Source organism: Bombina bombina, chromosome 5, assembly GCF_027579735.1.
Source record: "Bombina bombina isolate aBomBom1 chromosome 5, aBomBom1.pri, whole genome shotgun sequence".
Lineage (NCBI taxonomy): Eukaryota > Metazoa > Chordata > Amphibia > Anura > Bombinatoridae > Bombina > Bombina bombina.
Window position 1 is genome coordinate 782,914,052 of NC_069503.1, and position 20,445 is coordinate 782,934,496.

At 39.3% G+C, this 20,445-nt stretch overlaps 1 protein-coding gene across 1 annotated transcript in view; it reads left to right on the forward strand.

Annotated features, from left to right (window-relative positions):
• Positions 1 to 347: 347 nt before the first annotated feature.
• The window catches only part of RTTN (rotatin), a 1,186,344-nt gene continuing 1,166,246 nt past the window's right edge, over positions 348 to 20,445 (forward strand). Inside the window, exon 1 of the mRNA XM_053714873.1 lies at positions 348 to 408. The gene's annotated coding sequence lies outside the window, so the exon portion shown is untranslated. The remainder of the gene's footprint in view (positions 409 to 20,445) is intronic.

Below are 20,445 nucleotides of genomic sequence, written 5' to 3' on the forward strand. Positions count from 1 at the left end.
TCTCTTTAGAGGTGATCACAGGTAAGGAGCACAGACGTTAAACATAAATTTGATAGTGTAAGGTTGAATTACCATAGCAAGTAATTGATCTGACATCGGATAGAAGTATTAACACAACGTTAACTTACACCTACACAAAAAGAGGAACTGCACGCAACTCACAATATATTTCAATGGAAACCTGGTACTAAAATAGAGCCGTAAACTAATTTTAGCTGACGGTCACTTCGGTAGCTTACAACTTCATCTTTTACGACTCAATGGAAATCGGCCCCTTATTGGGTAAATGTTTGCAAATAGAAAAGGGAATAATAAGATGAAGCAGAACATAACAAAGATAAAGAAAACGAGGACTTGAGGCTGCCATTCTGAAGAGGCTGAATAAAAATATGCTTCAACTGGATTCGGGTAATTGGGGCGGCCTTGTACTGAGGGGTCATGAGGTAATATACTTATGTGTAAAGGGGCTTCTGGATGGTAGGAACTTAGGGGTGTTGTGCAAATATTTACCAGGATTTTAGCCAGCATTACAACAAAATCTAATTAAACAATTTTCATTAGGTTTTGCAGGGAAATATGCCTAAATTAGAAGATTTAGCTTTCTTTCACACAAATCACTGCAATATAACTTCATATATAAAATGTGTGTCAAATGATGATTCCCACAGACATTCTATAACTGGATGCATGTGTAGTACACTTAAAGGGACATGCCACCCACATTTTTTTCTTTTATGATTTTGAAAGAGAGTGCAATGTTAAACATCTTTCTAATTTACTTCTATTATCTAATTTGTTTTATTCTCTTGATATTCTTTGATGAAAAGCATATCTAGATATGCTCACTAGCTGCTGATTGGTTGCTGCACATAGAAGCATCATGTGATTGGCTCACCATGTACATTGCTTTTTCTACAAATAAGGATATTTAAAAAATGAAGCAAAATAAATTATGGAAGTAAATTGTAATGTTGTTTAAATTTCTATTCTCTATCTGAATCATGAAAGAAAGATTTTGGGTTTAGTGGCCCTTTAAGTTTGCATATCCAAGGTGGCTGAACTTATGATTTCAAAAACAGTGTGTTTGTTCCACAAATTGTCCATCTAGAGCCCAGGAGCCTACCTTTTCCTAATATTTTGAATTGGGTGCACAAAGAGTGGTGGGACAGATAATATTAAAAAAGGGCAACAATTATACTTGCATTAAAGGGACAGTCTACACTATAGTTTTTATTGTTTTAAAAGATAGATAATCCCTTTATCACCCATTCCCAGTTTTGTATAACCAACACAGTTATAATAATACACTATTTACCTCTGTGATTACTTTGTGATTACCTCCTAATCTTATGACTTTTTATTTATTATCTATTGACTTGCATTTAAGCCAATTAGTGCAGTCTGCCACATCCCACAGGCATGAGCACTATGTTATCTATATGGCTCACATGAACTAGCACTTGTGACTCCCCAAGCAAATTAAAAAGCAAGTGATAAGAGGCGGTCTTCAAGGGCTTAGAAATCAGCATATAAGCCTAACTAGGTTTAGCTTTCAACTATGAATCCCAAGAGAACAAAGCACATTTGATGATAAAAGTAAACTGGAAAGTTCTTTAAAATTACATGTCCTATATGAATAATAAAAGTTTAATTTTGACTAGACTGCCCCTTTAAGAAAAACAGTATTCACAGTTAGAAAGCCCATTCATTTTGGAATGGGATTGGGGAAATGTTGAGCAGTTATGGAGAAGTTGAATAGAGGACTAAGGACAGCGGTCTATAGCATTGTGACACTTTCACAGCTACCTTTTAATGTCAGCAATTGCAATTTCTGCATTAAAAGTTGGGAAAGCAGTATCTTGTGCAATCATACTTTATTTTACAAACAAAAAGGTAGGCAATATATAAATATGTACATCCTATTTTTATACAACACCCAAAAGGATCAAATAGAATCACATCTATGCGGGGCCCTGGGCAAGATAAATTTGTGGGACCCCTCAGTCAAGTGCCCTTATTTCCCTCCCTTGCATACCCTGCCACTTGTATGGCTCAACCATGTGCCAATATTCAGTGATACCTATATAGAGATTAACACAACATATTAGGGGCGCGATCCGATATAGATCGTAGTTTGTGGCGCAAGCGAGGGAACCCCCGCCGCCCGTAGTTTCAGCTCGCAACTCGAGCTATCCAATATACCCCGTCGGCAATTGCTAAAGTGCCGTAAGTCGGATAAACCAGCGATGTCCAGAAATCTGCGTAAGTACAGATTTCTGGAGTCGCCAGTGACTTACGGCACTTTAGAAACTGCCGGCGCCTACAAAACCTGACTAAGTTATAAAATCTCCTGTACTGTCTAACACGGCTCCCAAACATAGCCCGACATGTATACCCCTCTATCCGCTATCCCCCCTCACTCTCCTAATAATAAAAAATTTATTAACCCCTAAACCGCCGCTCCCGGACCCCGCCACCACCTACATTAACTACCCCCTAATGTGAGCCCCTTACTCCGCCGCCACCTACATTACCTACCCCCTAATGTGAGCCCCTTACTCCGCCGCCACCTACATTACCTACCCCCTAATGTGAGCCCCTTACACCGCCGCCACCTACATTACCTACCCCCTAATGAGAGCCCCTTACACCGCCACCACCTACATTACCTACCCCCTAATGTGAGCCCCTTACACCGCCGCCATCTACATTACCTACCCCCTAATGTGAGCCCCTTACTCCGCCGCCACCTACATTACCTACCCCCTAATGTGAGCCCCTACACCGCCGTCACGTACATTACCTACCCCCTAATGTGAGCCCCTTACTCCGCCGCCACCTACATTACCTACCCCTTAATGTGAGCCCCCTACACCGCTGCCACCTACATTACCTACCCCCTAATGTAAGCCCCATACTCCGCCGCCACCTACATTACCTACCCCCTAATGTGAGCCCCTTACACCGCCGCCACCTACATTATCTACCCCCTAATGTGAGCCCCTTACACCGCTGCCACCTATATTAACTACCCCCTAATGTGAGCCCCTTACTCCGCCGCCACCTACATTACCTACCCCCTAATGTGAGCCCCTTACTCCGCCGCCACCTACATTACCTACCCCCTAATGTGAGCCCCTTACACCGCCGCCACCTACATTACCTACCCCCTAATGAGAGCCCCTTACACCGCCACCACCTACATTACCTACCCCCTAATGTGAGCCCCTTACACCGCCGCCATCTACATTACCTACCCCCTAATGTGAGCCCCTTACTCCGCCGCCACCTACATTACCTACCCCCTAATGTGAGCCCCTACACCGCCGTCACGTACATTACCTACCCCCTAATGTGAGCCCCTTACTCCGCCGCCACCTACATTACCTACCCCTTAATGTGAGCCCCCTACACCGCTGCCACCTACATTACCTACTCCCTAATGTAAGCCCCATACTCCGCCGCCACCTACCTTACCTACCCCCTAATGTGAGCCCCTTACACTGCCGCCACCTATATTAACTACCCCCTAATGTGAGCCCCTTACTCCGCCGCCACCTACAATACCTACCCCCTAATGTGAGCCCCTACACCGCCGCCACCTACATTACCTACCCCCTAATGTGAGCCCCTTACTCCGCCGTCATCTACATTACTTACCCCCTAATGTGAGCCCCCTACACCGCCGCCACCTACATTACCTACCCCCTAATGTAAGACCCTTACTCCGCCGCCACCTACATTACCTACCCCCTAATGTGAGCCTCTTACACTGCCACCACCTACATTACCTAGCCCCTAATGTGAGCCCCTTACACCGCCGCCACCTATATTAACTACCCCCTAATGTAAGCCCCTTACTCCACCGCCACCTACATTACCTACCCCCTAATGTGAGCCCCTACACCGCCGCCATCTACATTACCTACCCCCTAATGTGAGCTCCTTACTCCGCTGCCACCTACATTACCTACCCCCTAATGTGAGCTCCTTACATCGCCCCACCTACATTACCTACCCCCTAATGTGAGCTCCTACCCTGCCGCCAGCTATATTAAAATTATTAACCCCTAATTTAATCCCCCTACACCACCGCCAGATATATTAAATACATTAACCCCTAATCTAATCCCCCTACACTGCCGCCAGCTATATTAAATTAATTAACCCCTAATCTAATCCCCCTATACCGCCGCCACCACCTATATTAAATTAATTAACCCCTAATCTAATCTCCCTATACCGCCGCCACCTATATTAAATTATTAACCCCTAATCTAATCCCCCTATACCGCCGCCACCTATATTAAATTATTAACCCCTAATCTAATCCCCCTATACCGCCGCCACCTATATTAAATTATTAACCCCTAATCTAATCCCCCTATACTGCCACCACCTATATTAAATTATTAACCCCTAATCTAATCCCCCTATACCGCCGCCACCTATATTAAATTAATTAACCCCTAAAATACTAAACTATCCCTACCACTAAACCTAAGTCTAACCCTACAAATAGGCCTGAAAAGGGCCTTTTGCATGGCATTACCCCAAAGTAAACAGCTCTATTGCCAGCCCTTAAAAGGGCTTTGTGCGGGGCATTGTCACAAAGTAAACAGCTCTTTTGCCTCTAATCTAAATCCCCCTACACCGCCGCCACCTATAATAAATGTATTAACCCCTAATCTAATCCCCCTACACCGCCGCCACCTATATTAAATACATTAACCCCTAATCTAATCCCCCTACACCGCCGCCACCTATATTAACTATATTAACCCTAATTATGTTAGGGTTAATATAGTTAATATAGTTATTATATTATATATATTAACTATATTAAACCTAATTATATTAGGGTTAATATAGTTAATATAGTTATTATATTATATATATTAACTATATTAACCCTATCTAACTCTAACACCCCTAACTAAATTCTTATTAATTAATATTAATATTATTTTAAGCTAATTACACCTATTCTAAGCCCCCTAATAAAATAATAAAACCCCCCAAAATAAAAAAATGCCCTACCCTATTCTAAATTAAAAATTAACCAGCTCTTTAACCAGCCCTTAAAAGGGTTTTTTGCGGGGCATGCCCCAAATTAAACAGCTCTTTTGCCTGTAAAAAAACCCCACAATACCACCCCCCAACATTAAAACCCACAACCCACATACCCCTACTCTAAACCCACCCAAACCCCCCTTAAAAAAACCTAACACTAAGCCCCAGAAGATCTCCCTACCTTGAGTCGTCTTCACCCAGCCGAGCTGAATTCTTCATCCAATCCGGGCGATGTCTTCATCCAAGCGGCAAAGAAGAAGTCTTCCATCCGGCGATGTCTTCATCCAAGCGGCAAAGAAGAAGTCTTCCATCCCGGCGATGTCTTCATCCAAGCGGCAAAGAAGAGGTCCTCCATCGGGGCGAAGTTTTCCTCCAAGCGGCATCTTCAATCTTCTTTCTTCAGCCCTCCTATGCGGAACATCCAGCTGGCCCGACGACTGAACGACGAATGAAGTTTCCTTTAAATGATGTCATCCAAGATGGCGTCCCTCGAATTCCGATTGGCTGATAGGATTCTATCAGCCAATCGGAATTAAGGTAAGAAAATGTGATTGGCTGATTCAATCAGCCAATCAGATTCAAGTTCAATCCGATTGGCTGATCCAATCAGCCAATCAGATTGAGCTCGCATTCTATTGGCTGTTCTGATCAGCCAATAGAATGCTAGCTCAATCTGATTGGCTGATTGAATCAGCCAATCAGATTTTCTTACCTTAATTCCGATTGGCTGATAGAATCCTATCAGCCAATCGGAATTCGATGGACGCCATCTTGGATGACGTCATTTAAAGGATACTTCATTCGTCGTTCAGTCGTCGGGCCAGCTGGATGTTCCGCGTAGGAGGTCCGAAGATAGAAGATTGAAGATGCCGCTTGGAGGAAAACTTCGCCCCGATGGAGGACCTCTTCTTTGCCGCTTGGATGAAGACATCGCCGGATGGAAGACTTCTTCTTTGCCGCTTGGATGAAGACATCGCCGGGATGGAAGACTTCTTCTTTGCCGCTTGGATGAAGACATCGCCGGGATGGAAGACTTCTTTGCCGCTTGGATGAAGACATTGCCCGGATTGGATGAAGAGTTCGGCCCGGCTGGGTGAAGATGACTCAAGGTAGGGAGATCTTCTGGGGGTTAGTGTTAAGGTTTTTTTAAGGGGAGTTTGGGTGGGTTTAGAGTAGAGGTATGTGGGTGGTGGGTTTTAATGTTGGGGGGTGGTATTGTGATTTTTTTTACAGGCAAAAGAGCTGTTTTCTTTGGGGCATGCCCCGCAAAAAGCCCTTTTAAGGGCTGGTAAAAGAGCTGTTTAATTTTTAATTTAGAATAGAGTAGGGCATTTTTTTATTTTGGGGGGCTTTATTATTTTATTAGGGGGCTTAGAATAGGTGTAAGTAGCTTAAAATTCTTGTAATCTTTTTTTATTTTTTGTAATTTAGTGTTTGTTTGTTTTTTAATTTAGTTTAGTGTACTTAGTTGTATTTTAGTTTAGATATTTGTAGTTTATTTAATTTATTGATAGTGTAGGTGTATTTGTAACTTAGGATAGGATTTATTTTACAGGTAAATTGGTAATTATTTTAACAAGGTAGCTAATAAATAGTTATTACCTATTTAATAGCTATTGTACCTAGTTAAAATAAATACCAAGTTACCTGTAAAATAAATATAAACCCTAAAATAGCTACAATGTAATTATTAATTATATTGTAGATATCTTAGGGTTTATTTTATAGGTAAGTATTTAGATTTAAATAGGAATATTTTAATTAATAATATTAATAAGATTTATTTTAATAAGAATTTAGTTAGGGGTGTTAGAGTTAGATAGGGTTAATATAGTTAATATATATATATATATATATATATATATATATATATATATATATAATTTAATAACTATATTAACCCTAAATTATTAGGGTTAATATAGTTATATAATTTAATAACTATATTAACCCTAAATTATTAGGGTTAATATAGTTATTATATATAATATAATAACTATATTAACTATATTAACCCTAATATAATTAGGGTTAATATAGTTAATATAGGTGGCGGCGGTGTAGGAGGATTAGATTAGGGGTTAATGTATTTAAGTTAGGTGGCGGCGGTGTAGGGGGATTAGATTAGGGGTTAATACATTTATTATAGGTGGCGGCGGTGTAGGGGGATTTAGATTAGAGGCAAAAGAGCTGTTTACTTTGTGACAATGCCCCGCAAAAAGCCCTTTTAAGGGCAATGGCCTGCAAATAGCCATTTTAAGGGCTTGCAATAGAGCTGTTTACTTTGGGGTAATGCCACGCAAAAAGCCCTTTTCAGGGCTATTTGTAGGGTTAGACTTAGGTTTAGTGGTAGGGATAGTTTAGTATTTTAGGGGTTAATTAATTTAATATAGGTGGCGGCGGTATAGGGGGATTAGATTAGGGGTTAATAATTTAATATACGTGGTGGCGGTATAGCGGGATTAGATTAGGGGTTAATAATTTAATATAGGTGGCGGCGGTATAGGGGAATTAGATTAGGGGTTAATAATTTTAATATAGCTGGCGGCGAAGTAGGGGCTCACATTAGGGGGTAGGTAATGTAGATGGGGGCGGGGTAGGGGCTCACATTAGAGGGTAGTTAATGTTGGTGGCGGCGGTGTAAGGAGATCACATTAGGGGGTAGGTAATGTAGGTGGCGACAGTGTAAGGGGCTCACATTAGGGGGTAGGTAATGTAGGTGGCGGCGGTGTAGGGGCTCACATTAGGGGGTAGGTAATGTAGGTGGTGGCGGTGTAAGGAGATCACATTAGGGGGTAGGTAATGTAGGTGGCGGCGGTGTAGGGGCTCACATTAGGGGGTAGGTAATGTAGGTGGCGGCGGTGTAAGGGGCTCACATTAGGGGGTAGGTAATGTAGATGGCGGCGGTGTAGGGGCTCACATTAGGGGGTAGGTAATGTAGATGGCGGCGGTGTAGGGGCTCACATTAGGGGGTAGGTAATGTAGATGGCGGCGGTGTAGGGGCTCACATTATGGGGTAGGTAATGTAGATGGCGGCGGTGTAGGGGCTCACATTAGGGGGTAGGTAATGTAGGTGGCGGCGGTGTAGGGGCTCACATTAGGGCGTAGGTAATGTAGATGGCGGCGGTGTAGGGGCTCACATTAGGGGGTAGGTAATTTAGGTGGCAGCGGTGTAGGGGCTCACATTAGGGGGTTATACATTTAATGTAGGTGGCTGCAGGGTCCGGGAGCGGCGGTTTAGGGGTTAAATACTTTATTGGGGATCGCGGTTAACAAGTAGATAGACATTGCGCATGCGTTAGGTTTTATTTTGCAGTTTGCAGTTGACCGGTAGATAGACATTGCGCATGCGTTAGGTGTTAGGTTTATTTAGCTGCTAGTTTAGGGAGTTACGGGGCTCCAATAGAAAGCGTAAGGCTTACTACGCCTGCAATTTGTGTCGAGGTGAAAATGGAGTAGGATTTCTCCATTTTCACCATGTAAGTCCTTACGCTGTATATTGGATACTAAACTGTGCTGGTTTGGTATACCTGTCTATGGGCCAAAAAACTACGGCCGAAGGCAGAAATATACGGCGTAACTTCTAGGTTACGCCGTATATGTGATACCTAACCAGCGCAAATTTTGGCGTTGCTGGCTTTTGCGGGTGACGATTTATATTGGATCGGGCCCTAGATCTCCTGATACCATAAACACTTCTCATAAACTAAATACACCATATACATTGCACCATCTCATAACCTTACCGCTGACATTGAGGGACCCCCCCAAAGAGCAGGGCAGTGGGTGGTTGCTCTTTAAAGTATGTTACAGAATTTGTCATTACCTATTATTGTAGTCACATTAAATTAAAATTGTAATATCTATTAGATCATTTCCTTCAGTGATAAAGCAAAGCATATTATTTGTCAGTCATAGAAAACAAAAAACATAACTCACTTTGGCATCTGAATATCTGTACAAGTAAACAAGCCAGTGAAATGCTAAATTTAACAATAGATCTGTGTGCTTGAACATTAGATACACTTCCACAAATGGTTACTATTGAATGCTACAGCCAAATGTTGTGAGAGTAAAGCTGTCAGCAGCTTACTTTTGTAATTAGATATGCACTATCTATATCAGGCATAAATAGTAGTTCCTTTTTCCTGTGTGAAATGCTAGGTATTTCAAGGAGAGCACATGCTTAACCATAACCTGGGAGCATTCCTATCTGTCTATCTATAGGATCCATCATCTGGTAAAAGTACTAAAATGTTTCATTTCTCTCCAGGGCTTTTAAATAATTAAAGATATTAAGAATTTTGTAAAGTGCAGAAATGTGCATATTCACTGCAATGACTGCATGTTAAACCTGCTTGAGCAAAGTATATGTGTATTATATTATCTATATAGTACCTTAGGGATGCTCTGGGATCGATGATTGATGAACTAAATTTACATTAAAGTAATTGTTAAACATGCCTAACATTTATATGCTTTTTGGCGTTATTAAATGTTAAAAAGGGTACACTCCCCTATTTCTTAAAGGGACAGTCTAGTCAAAATTAAACTTTCATGATTCAGGTAGAGCATGCAATTTTAAACCACTTTCCAATTTAGTTTTATCATCATCATTTGCTTTTTTTCTCTTGATATTTTTTGTTGAAAGCTAAATCCAGGTAGGCTCATATTTTAATTTCTAAGCTCTTGAAGGCCACCTCTTATCTCAGTGAATTTTGTAAGTTTTTTTTACAGCTAGACAGCGTTAGTTTCTGTGTGCCCTATATATAACATTGTGCTCCTTCCCGTGGAGTTACCTAGGTGCCAGCACTGATTGGCTAAAAGGCATGATTGTCAAAAGAACTGAAATAAGGGGACAGTCTGCAGAGGCTTAGATACAAGATAATCACAGAGGTAAAAAGTGCATTAAAGTGAAAGTAAATCCTAGCATTTGACAAACGCTAGGATTGACTTTTGAAACAAATAAAGGGGACTTTCATTCATGAAGTATGAGATACTTCATGTAGAAAGCTCCTTTATTTGTTTTAACCGATCGTCGGTTTAAGCTGCTACAGCAGCCCACGGCTAAAACATTTTTTGCTAAGAGGAGACTTTTTCACCTCTTAGCCAATAGCTGTGCGGTAAATCCGGCTTGGGGCCCATGTATTTTCAAATTTTTCTATAACAATGTTGCTGTTTTATTTGGGTGTTTAATATGGGAGTTTGTGCTATCCAGTGCAGGTTATAAAGGGACGTTAATGTCTCCCCCCAAGTATATTGGACCTTTTGAAATATCCAGTATACGGTTAAACATAGTAGAGAAAAACTTTCTTTGGTCTGTGTTAGTGCATAGACGTTTATTAGAGTAATAGGTCTACCAAACAGGAGGCCGAACAAACCCAGGAACCTACCCTCAGTGTCTGTCAGTTTTTGTATCAATGTGAAGAGAATCGAGTTTTTAAACAAGATACTAACCCCTCCTTTTTTGCTAGGGCCTGAGCTGTGGTAGTGCTGAGTGTATGTCGATCCAAAATATTTGGGTTCCTTTTTATATCTAAAATGTGTTTCCTGTAAAAACAATATGTCTATATGGCGTCTGGCTATATCTGATAGGGCTTTAGACCGTTTGCAGGGTGAGTTAAGTCCTCTAGCATTTTGCGTCAGTAAGGATATGGGGTGGGTATGTTCTATTCATAAGGGCAACATGTGAGTAACTTGATGTTATAAAGATAATGTTGGAAGGGATATCCACTAATTTGAGTCTCGAATGATAGGAAATTAGTCGTGACTGTAGCATATGTCATCACACTATATATGAGCACAGCATAAGTATAACATATAAAAAAAGAAAACAAACAAAAAATATGGTAACATTGCAAAGATAATAACAATATTAGTAACAAGTACATTTCTCTCAACCTAGAATAAGGTCTAAAGAGATTAAATAAATGGGGTTAGCTTCAAATTAGGGTCTTTTTCAACAAAATACAATGTACAGTAATTCTGTACTAGAAATGTACTCTACTTTCTGCATACAATAACCAAGCATTAGGAGTATTGCTCCTTAGTTTTACTAGAAAGTCAATTTGATCCCTGTAAGGGGTCTTTTTATTGTAGGGCACTATGATACCTTAAGTTTTCTAGAGGGTCTCTAGTGTCCATTAATCCATTGTATGATGTTTCTTTCATCCCGGGTTTGACTCTGACGGTGAGGATGCAGGCTGTGAATTAGAACGGCTGACTTTGTTAACTTTTTTAACTGGAGTTTTCCCTCTCTTGGGGATGGTAGTCAGCCACCTTTCCTGGCGTGGATATGATCTTTTGGAAGGGGTATGCAGCTGGCTGGTATCTGTTTCCTTTTCCACTGGGGGGTCCAATCCTAGATCTTCACAGAATGAGGCAATGTCCTCTGGGGATCTACAGACTATTCTCTTGCTATCCATGAGGACCATGAGTTGTGTGGGGAATCCCTAGCGGTAGGGAATTATTTTGGCTCTTAGTAGCAGTGTTAGAGGGGCAAAGTCTCTCCTTTGTTGGAGGGTTCTGGAGGATAAATCTTGGAAGAATTTGAGCATTGAGCCTCTAAACTTTATAGGCTGTTTTTTTCTGGATTGATTGAGAATAATTTATTTTTCCAAAAATACCTTGAATCTTATTATAATGTCTCTGGGTGGTGCCGTGTCCGGCGGTTTAGGCCTTAGCGCCCTATGCGCTCTAACCCACTGGATGTTCTCTATGTAAGAAGAGTCCTTCATATTGTTAAATAGGGCCAACAAGTATTCTGGGAGGTCCCTGGGTAAGACCGATTCAGGGACACCTCTGATTCTTAGTTTCTTCCGCCTACTACGGTTCTCCAAATTGTCAATTTTTTCCATTAGCGAGACTATAGTTTCCTGCTGACGTCACATTTTTTCCTCGAAAATTTGAATATCCTCTCTGACTCCATGATTTTCTTCTAACATTTCCACTCTAGATCCCAGGGTGGAAAGTTCTTGTTTTATATCTGCCAGCTCCTCTCTAAGACAAGTTCTAAATATGTCAGTAATATCCTGCTTGGATGCCAGATTTATTAGCAAAGCGCTAGGTATTTGCGTAGCAGGTCCTTGGTGCTGTGTTTCCAAGTCCTGGATTGGGGTCCCCTGTCTGATCCCCCCTTTCTCTACACCTTGTGGCAGAGAAACAGATTTCTCCATGCTGCTAATGTAAGACGGCACTGTATTTGTTTTACCCTTTATTGGGTTGTTATTTTTTCCAGTCGGTTTGTTCTCCTGGCCGCCATTATGTTAAGAGATACCGGTGGTGCACTTATAAATGTTGTTTAGCTGTAAAGTGCTATCTGCCATAATATTAAGTATGGAGAAGGTATTATGCCACCCGCCACATGCGTTTCAGCTGTGCTGTGATCCTTTATGGAAGGGCAAAATACAGCCTTAGAGGAAAATAAGAGTAGTCCTTTTAGTCAGAGAGGCCAAAATCAATGTCCGTCCCAGGGGAGACAGTAAAGGGGCTTCGGCACCAATATTTGAGCACTTCGAGTCACAAGTAACAGAGTAGAAAGAGATTACTTTTAATCCCTGGCTTTTGGTGCGTCACTATCTGATTCTGGGGGGTTACTTATGTCTGTCCCCTTAATTCCTTGTGGCTTCCTGTATCAACCCCCAGGATTCCCCCTTTGTTGGGGAGTGTGGTGTAGGGAAGTCCCTAAGTATTTATGGGGGTATTAGCACTTGCCTTAAGAATTGTCCGTGCAGGCTCCGGGAAACCTGTATGTACCCAGTCCGGTGTAGGAAAGATGGCGCCTAAAATCTGTGCAGGCTGTGACGGCTTAGGTCGTAGATGGCTGGCGCGTCTGTGGTCACTTTTCACTTCTGTATGACATCCATGTGTTGGGATCAACAGGGATGGCAGCGGTTAGGTCCTGTACCGGCTATTGCAGCTGATATGAGAGTTAGTGTCTGACCCTTCTGCGGAGCTCCGGTATTACGCCGCTATCATGGCGCTGCCGGCTCCGCCCCCCCCATCTTTACCTTTTTATTTCAAGAAAAAGTGTCTAGCATGTTAATTTCTGTAATTTGACATTAAACTTTTTTTTCAATAGTTTTAATAGTTAATTATAATTATCAATAAGTGCAGTAGATGTTATGTTATAAAATAAATAGAACAATACTTTGGTATATACAGAAAATACAACTTAGGTACTGCAAGGGTCAAACACTGTGTTTCTTCTTCATCATTACCTGTACTCCAGATGACACATTTCCTTATAAGTCTGCTGAATGTAGCATTTCATACCTTTTGTTCATTTGTCAAAGCATTATATTGCAGGGTATAAAGTACATTTTACATATTGGAAGATATATACCAGAAATCCTTGATGATAAATGGTGAAATATTTTGCTCATAAAAAAAATAAATAACATTAAACTGTCATCCTTTTTTGAGAAGATGAAAACAGGGCCCTATTATAGATACTTTTAAAATATTAGAATACTCTGGCTTGAAAATGTTATTTGTTTTTTGAAGAAATAAAGTCATCTTACTGGTGAGGACAGTTTGATGTCTATAATGTAAAAGAAAATGTGAAGCCTCCTTGACCTCAGGATTTCAGTGTTCATTTCTTTCACAAAAAGCACTTTGGAGTATCTGTCATTTACCATCTTCTCAAGGAAAACCACATAGATTTTTTATGTAATAGACATTGTTGTAAGTATCTCTGTAACAAGCAAACTATCCAAGGATCACAAGGAAGGAAATTAATCCGTAAGATAGACAAGGACAGAAGGGGCTTGTTTTGGCAAAGTTACAGATTATTTTTAGATCAAATCTTATTTCATATCACCTCAAACATAAAGCTTAAATAAAAATATTCATAATTTACATAGCATTATTAGTGTTATTTTTAAACCACACAATCCTTTTTTTTTTATTAGTTATGTTTATAACTAGGTATGATATTCCATACATAATAAATAATAGTAACTTAGGACCACACTAGGTAAAATCAGTACATTTAAATAACTAAACCCATCAGTTTTATTTATAAACCATAGTGATGATTCAACTATTATGCATAGCTTCGATTCCCTCACTGAGACCAGCATGCTGACATTGAAAGGTTAATTTTAAAGGGACAGTAAAGTCAAAATTAAACTTTGATGATTAAGGTGGGGCATGCAATTTTAAATAACTTTTCAATTTACTTTAATTAGCAAATTTGCTTTTTGTTCTCTAGTTATCCTTTGTTGAAGAGTAAACCTACGGTAGGCTGATAGGCGCTCAGGAGCATGCATGTGTCTATAGCAGCAGTGTTTGCAACTATGTATAACATTGCTATAAGTAATATTGCAAACACTGTTGTATGCTCTTCAGCTCACCTAGGACTGCTCTCTTTAAAGGGACAGTCAAGTCCAAAAAAAACTTTCATGTTTTAAATAGGGCATGCAATTTTAAACAACTTCTCAATTTACTTTTATCACCAATTTTGCTTTGCTTTCTTGGTATTCTTAGTTGAAAGCTAAAACTAGGAGGTTCATATGCTAATTTCTTAGACCTTGAAGACTGCCTCTAATCTGAATACATTTTGACCACTAGAGGGCATTAGTTCACATGTTTCATATAGATAACATTGAGCTCATGCATGTAAAGTGACCTAGGACTGAGCACTAATTGGCTAAACTGCATGTCTGTCAAAAGTACTGAAATAAGGGGGCAGTCAGCAGAAGCTTAGATACAAGATAATTACAGAGGTAAAACGTGTATTATTATAACTGTGTTGGTTATGCAAAACTGGGGAATGGGTAATAAAGGGATTATCTTTCTTTTTAAACAACAACAATTCTGATGTTGACTGCTCTCTTTAAGCAAGGATACTGAGAGAACTAATCAAAAGGAATAATATAAGTCAATTGGAAAGTTATTTAAAGTGTCATGATTTATTTAAACCATTTAAGTTTACCTTGGGGTTTGCAAGGTTAATTAGTCAAGTAGTCAGAGGTGTAACTAGAAACCACAGGGCCCAGGTGCAAGAATATAAGAAAGACCCCCTGTAGTTTCGCCCCTGCAAGTAGTTAAATGGACAGTATACACAAATTATTATATAACTTCATGTAATAGACACTACTATAAAGAATAACATGCACAGATACTGATATAAAAATCCAGTATAAAACCATTTAAAAACTTACTTAGAAGCTCCCAGTTTATCTCTGTTGAAAAGGTTAGCAGGAACACCCACTGAAAGTGGTTGTATAGTAAAAAGAGAAGACACCCCCCCTCCCCCTACCTCTGCATACAAAAAGACTCTTTACACAAAAAGGAGCAAGCTGGAGTAGGTATACATCAGTATACTTCTAAAACTTTGGGGCTTGGTTAGGAGTCTGAAAATCAGAGCCATGTTATTTAAAAATAAGCAAAACTATACATTTAAAAAAAAAAGAAAGCTGTGTAGGCTATATAAATGGATCATCTACAAAACATTTATGCAAAGAAAAATCTAGTGTATAATGTCCCTTTAAGTTATTCAATAACAGAACATATTGCCCAAACCATTATCTGCCATGGTAGTGTGCTCCTGTTCTATTGGAGATGGCAAAAAGCACTACTATGTATAGGTGGCTGAGCTCTTCTCATACTGTGACTGAAGTACCCTATATGAGCGGTGCCAATATTATGTAAGAAATCATACTGTGTATATGCATTATGGCAATTTATGAAAATTTACTGATCTATCAAAAAGCCCAGAAATATTCCTCAGGGGTGAGCTCCCAAGTTAGATATTAGCAAAGGGCTTGTGATGCAAAAACATTTTTCAATGTTTCAATGCATACAATTCCTTAAAATACATTTATTTATAATTCACTTTAAAGGAATATGAAACAGATTTATTTTTCTTTCATGATTCACATAGAGCAGGCAAGTTCAAGAAACTTTCTAATTTACTCCTATTATCAAATTTTATTTGTTCTCTTGGTATCTTTATTTGAAAAGAAGAAATGTAAAATTAGGAGCCGGGCCATTTTTGGTTCAGTGCCTGGGTAGCGCTTGCTGATTGATGGCTAAATGTAGCCACCAATGAGCAAGCCCTACCCAGGGTGCTGAACCTAAAATGGGCCAGCTCCTAAGCTTACATTTCTGCTTTTCAAATAAAGATTCCAAAAAACAAAGAAAAATTGATAATAGGAGTAAATTAGAAAGTTGCTTAAAATTGCCTGCTCTATGTGATTCATGAAATAATACATTTGATTTTCATATCCCTTTAATGTAAGAACATGATAGATGACCACTATATATAGAGATTTATTATTGACATATAGACTATCAATACTAATCTTTTCAGATTAAGGGTTCCATGCTTCTCAAATAAGTAATTACTTAACATAAATACTAGCAGCAGTGATGTAGATGGGAAGAAAAAAAGGGGGATTGTGGGAGGTGCTCAAAGAGCAGTCACCTCCTAAATATGTCCTTTTATATATATATATATATATATATATATATATATATATATATATATATATATATATATATATATATATATATATATTAAAATATATATTAAAAAACAAATAATTAGAAATCCCTTATTAAAATCTGTGTGCTGATAATTAAAAGTTCCTTTAGAAAGTTACTCACAGAATATAAAGAAAACCTCACTCAAATTCCAAACACATCTATAATTTTATTAAACACTCTAAAATTAACACAATCAATTCCTATATTCCTAGGACACCGGTGTCTCAATTTACATATAATATTCCATATAAGAATTCCAAAATAGAATGCTTTTAATTAAAAATATATAAAACAATTTTTACAGTTAGTAACTTGGTTAAAATAAGTTGCTCAATTGATACAAATAACTCAATTGATACAAGTTATCTCAAACAATTTCAATAAGCAAGCATATACTTTGTCTTTAAATGTTCCGTGTAAAAAACAGAGAATGAAGCAAAAAAAAAAAAAAAAAAAAAAAAAAAAAAAAAGAAGAAAAACAGAAAAACAGAGAATGAAGCCAAGAAGAAAAAAAAAAAAATTATTAAATTTGATGATTACACTAAGCACTTTTTATCGTGTATTCAATCATATGCACTTTGCCCAAAAGTTTTTTGACTTTCTGTGTCTTATATCAGGGCCAAATTTCCATATCCACAGATTTAACACTCTCAGTATCTGTGCAGTTCCTTTGTTAAAAGTACGTTTAACGGATATATTAATGAATTCCTTTTTGCAAAGATAAATATTACGTGCAGAGTCCAAGCCTCTTAGTTGAAAAATAAGGTTTACAATACCTGTTGTCTCCTGATAATAGAGAGTTCCTCACTCAATTTTCAAATATTGCTTCTCAGCAGTTCACTTGGTCACAAGCTGTTGAGTGTTTGGCTACCAGGAGCCGTTACTCACCAATCAGCTTTAAGGTTGTGTAGTGCGCGCACTGTTTGAATCCGGTGCTTTAAGCTCCTACCGCTGTTTCTCCATACAGTTGTTTCTTTCCTTAGTGTGTGAAGTCGTATTTGCGGTTATGGGAGCAGCCAGGGAAACACTTTCAATTGTCTTTCGTCAGATAGAAACAAACAGACAAATTCTCCAATAGTTTGGTATTTTCATCTGTATTCTTTAGAGCTCAGGTGTTTGATCAACCCGTGTCGGCTCCCTGTGAGCCTTTGTCAAGATACCTGATGATGTAGATGCTAAAGAGCCCAAAGCTCCAGGAGGACCTAACCTTTACCTTTATAAAAATACATTTACTTATTCATAATCAGCCAGATTACGAGTTTTGTATTATAAGCAGCTCGCTAACAACTTGCAAGTTATTTCCACCACTCACCTTTAATAGTGCTGCTATTACAGGTTTGCAAAATCCGGGCGTTTGCGGGCGATATGGCTGCTTTGAGCTCCATACCGCACACAAATACCAGCGCTGCTTTGACGTGCTCGTGCATGATTTTCCCATAGACATTAATGGGGAGAGCCGGCTAAAAAAAAGCCTAACACCTGCAATGACGGAGCATAAAGCTCCGTAACGCAGCCCCATTGATGTCTATGGGGACAGAAAATGTATGTTTAAACCGAACACCCTAACATAAACCCCACGTCTAAACACCCCTAATCTGCTGCCCCCGACATCGCCGACACCTACATTACACATATTAACCCCTAATCTGACACCCCTAATGTCGACCCCCCCTATATAAATTTCTTAACCCCTAATCTTCCGCTCCAATGCCGTCGCCACCTACATAAATTTATTAACCCCTAATCTGCCACCCCCAACATCGCCGCGGCAACTATACTAAATTAATTAACCCCTAAACCTCTGGCCTCCCACATCACTAATACTAAATAAATATATTAACCCCTAAACCTAAGCCTAACCCTAAGTCTAACCCTAACCCTAACGTAACCCTAACACCCCTAACTTTAATATAATTAAAATAATTCTAAATAAAACTTACTATTAATAACTAAATAATTCCTATTTAAAAATAAATACTTACTTACCTGTAAAATAAACCCTATACAATATAACTAATAGTTACATTGTAGCTATCTTAAGTTTTATTTTTATTTCACAGCTAAGTTTGTATTTATTTTAACTAGGTAGACTAGTTAGTAAATAGTTATTAACTATTTACTAGCTACCTAGTTAAAATAAATTCAAATTTACCTGTAAAATAAAAAATAACCTGCCTCACACTAACACCTAACATAACAATAAAATTAAATAAATTAAATTTAAAAAATACATTTATCTAAATTGCAAAAACTAAACACTAAATTACACAAAATAAAAAAGAAACAAATTACTCCTAATCTAATAGCCCTATCAAAATAAAAAAGCCCCCCAAAATAAAAAAAAACCCTAGCCTACACTAAACTGCCAATAAGCCCTTAAAAGGGCCTTTTGCTGGGCATTGCACCAAATAAATCAGCTCTTTTACCTGTATAAAAAAATACAAACAACCCCCCAACAGTAAAACCCACCACCCACACAACCAACCCCCCAAATAAAATGCTATCTAAATAAACCTAAGCTCCCCATTGCCCTTAAAAGGGCATTTGGATGGGCATTGCCCTTAAAAGGGCATTTAGCTCTTTTACATTGCCCTAAACCCTAAGCTAAAAATAAAACCCACCCAATAAAACCTTTAAAAAACATAACACAAGCCCCTGAAGATCCACTTACAGTTTTTGAAGACCGGACATCCATCCTCAACGAAACCGGGAGAAGTCTTCATCCAAGCAGCAAGAAGTCGTCCTCCAGGCGGGCAGAAGTCTTCATCCAGATGGCATCTTCTATCTTCATCCAGATGGCGTGGAGCGGGTCCATCTTCAAGACATACGGCGCGGAGCATCCTCTTCATATGGTCCCAGCCGTACAATTAAGGTTCCCTTTAAGGGACGTCATCCAAGATGGCGTCCCTTGAATTCTGATTGGCTGATAGAATTATATCAGCCAATCGGAATTAAAGGGAAAAATGGGATTGAGCTTGCATTCTATTGGCTGTTCTATTGGCTGTTGGCTCAGAGCATGCGGACAGGTTATGGAGCAGCGGTCTTTAGACCCCCTGCTTCATAACTGGTGTTTCTGGCGAAACACGGGGCTTCAAGCTCAGTACGGAGCTTGAGAGATATGCCCCTATATCTGCAAATTTTAGCTATGACCTGCTACATATCTGTTTATATAAACCCAGACATTTGCTGAAAGAGACAAGTAAATGGTTAACCCTCATTCTATATCTGCACATTTTAGCTATGACCTGCTACATATCTGTTTGGAGCTAAAACTAGACATTTGCTGAAAGAGACAAGTAAAATGGTTAAACAACATTCTATATCTGCACATTTTAGCTATGACCTGCACATATCTGTTTGGAGCTATACCTAGACATTTGCTGAAAAAGACAAGTAAATGGTTAAACCACATTCTATATCTGCACATTTTGCACATTACACAAACACAACTGTTTGCAAACATTACAGTGGCAATTGTCTAACTTCTTAAACATGCTGTCCACAAGTACTCATCAATGAGCCACCCTTAGGGAAACTGTCTGTGCTCAAACTATTGCCAGAGTGAGGACTGCCTGAGGATAGGTGCGTCGTGACTGGCGCCCCCGAAATTCGCAAACACGTTAATCATTTGCATCCATACGTCGCAAATGAACTGCACGTTCAAAGTGTTTGCGATTTTAAAAAGTACCCTTTTCTGCTGGAGCCCGCAGAGCAACATGGGTGCAATTTATTGCTCCCAAAACATTCGGCATTTCAGCTATTCCATAGAATTCCCTCTTGAGGTGTCTCCAATTGTCCTCATTTTGAGGGAATCATACGAAAAGCCTACAAATTATTTTCATGCCGTTCAGAAACCTTTCAAAAACCACAGAGAAGATG